Raw genomic sequence first — 2,302 nt, forward strand, 5'->3', positions numbered from 1 at the left:
GTGGATATGCGATGGGATGCCATCCTTGTGTTGATAGCGCTATTGACAATCCAGGCCCAGCAGAGGTCTTCCCAATTCTGCAATCCAGTGATGGTCTTTTCAAACCTGCAATCCAGTAGTTTAATTTATCGTGGCATGTGCGTAGTACCCGACTGATGAGGCTGTAGTACCTGATGAGGTAGGAAAAAAGGGGAAAAACATAGATTAGATTCCCCCCTCACGCTTCCTAATTCAGTGGGAATGAATTCATTGCCCCTGCCTCAAATTTGGTTTCTTGCGACATACATCGGTATGTGGAGAATTCAATTGAATACAGTGAAATCGATATCGGGTGTTCCATATTGCTTTGTAATTCCAGCAATACTTGGGTTTAATATGTCTGTTTACAGTATTTAGCTCACCTAGTAGGTAAGTTTGCTGATGGTCGTATATTTTTGACGACCTGTAGTTTTCAATTGTTAAATAAATGTCACATGACATCGATTTATTCTGCCCAAGTGGTTTGTGTATGTCACTACTGTGATGTTGTTAATTATAAACGAACATGCAAAATGGTGCACTGCAGGATAATATGCTTTGCCAATAGAGCGTACTCAAAATTTCCAAACTAGGTTTTACGCCTAGTGTCTATAGTGATGACGACTCCAGATTAGTCCATATGCCACCATGTTTTGGGTGTGGGTAGTTTAAACATTAGCACCTAGCCTTAATGGAAGGTTCAAGTTAAGTAGCTGGAACAGCTGCTACTAACTCCCAATACTCTTGCCACTGTTGAATGGTAGGTAGATACCATTAATTGTTACAGGTTGTGTCATACAGACTCTCCTGTCAAGTTAAAGATAAGTGGGTAGAGTGTTGAATACCAAATAGTCAACAGTAGAGGATTTATATTTCAAGGTACTGCAATACTGGTTGATGCGTGGAGTGGACAGAACAAGCCCCTCCCCATCTCCTTGTTCCAAATCAATTGATATATGGTCCCTTGATAAGGGACGAGTCAAAATAGAACTAACAACAACAGATACTCCGCTTGATCTTAGTCAAGGCTGAGAGCGATGGTTTCAATCGTAGATCTGTCTGGATTGCATGACAAGCTTGGCTAAAAGAATAATAGCTAAAGCTGTGATAGCTATACCCATGGATTAGTCGTCGTTAATATCATTGGAACATGCCATGACGATAGTTCCTTAATATAGCCAGGGCTGGTTAGAATATCTGGAAGCAGTTTGGCTGTAATAGCCATAGTCGATAATTAACACTGCCAAGTTATCTCCAAGTTTTTTGAATGGGTACCGAATAGAATGCATCTTTTAAGTTGATGTCTACCATTAAGTATCCTTGGAATGAAAGGTTTGGCAGTTTCAATATTCCAATCGTGGCCTGGCGAGATACTCAAGTGGCAAGTCAATGACGGTGCGACATATACCATGTTGGGATTTTTAGAGCCAAAGGTTCATACTGGGTTTATTATGACCCCTTGATATCAATGATGGTGACATTACCATCTTGGTTAGTTGGTACCAAAGGTTCATATAGGCTTCTATATGACCCCTGTATAATTATTACCCTCAGTTGCTAGTCCTTCATGTTCTTATTAGTGGGAGGGTAGACCCCTAGGGTGCATGCTGTACTGGTATTGTATGGTCCCTGGGAAGGGACATATCAGATATAAACTGATAAGGCAGTTACTACTAATCTTAGCCAAAAGGCCAAGCAGGATGGGATCTAATTTAATTTTATCCTTGAATGCTTTGTTAGTACAAACCCTTCATCTTTTGTGTGATGGCAGGAACCATACTTATCTTATTTCACTGTTGTTCCGTGGTGTGTTCATCTCTTCGGTTCCCGGTTCCTTGTCCGTAGGGATGGTGTTGTTGGGGGTGGCGCATTTTTCCAGGGGGCCCGCTCTGGACCCTGGCCTGAAAAAACAGGGCTTACTGGGGGTTGGCATGCGGGCCCGAGCTTACACCAGTACTATTAGATGGACGCCTACTAGTGGACGCGTAGAGGCACTGCTGCTGGTTTCGTGTGGTGCTCATTCCAGACCCTGCCCTCTAGATGCCGAATTTTGGATACTTCTCCAGTTTTTTAGGCTTGGTTTAATAACTTAGCCAGCTAGCAGGATCTGTGGTTGAGAGGTTGGCATTCTCACAGTCCTGTAATTTTTTAAGTTGAGGGCAGGTTTTATAACTTCCTAAGAAGTTGCGGAGCACTGCAAGCAGTAGGGTCAGGTGTTTTGCCATACTACCCTGTCCCTCTGAAATGAGCATGCGAAGTGATAACCGACGTCAGGGATATCAAA

At 42.7% G+C, this 2,302-nt stretch overlaps 1 pseudogene; it reads right to left on the minus strand.

Moving 5' to 3' along the window:
- Nucleotides 1–878: 878 nt before the first annotated feature.
- On the minus strand, nucleotides 879–1,057 carry LOC129716388 (U2 spliceosomal RNA; annotated as a pseudogene).
- Nucleotides 1,058–2,302: the final 1,245 nt, after the last annotated feature.

Source organism: Leucoraja erinacea, chromosome 2 (assembly GCF_028641065.1).
Source record: "Leucoraja erinacea ecotype New England chromosome 2, Leri_hhj_1, whole genome shotgun sequence".
Taxonomy (NCBI): domain Eukaryota; kingdom Metazoa; phylum Chordata; class Chondrichthyes; order Rajiformes; family Rajidae; genus Leucoraja; species Leucoraja erinaceus.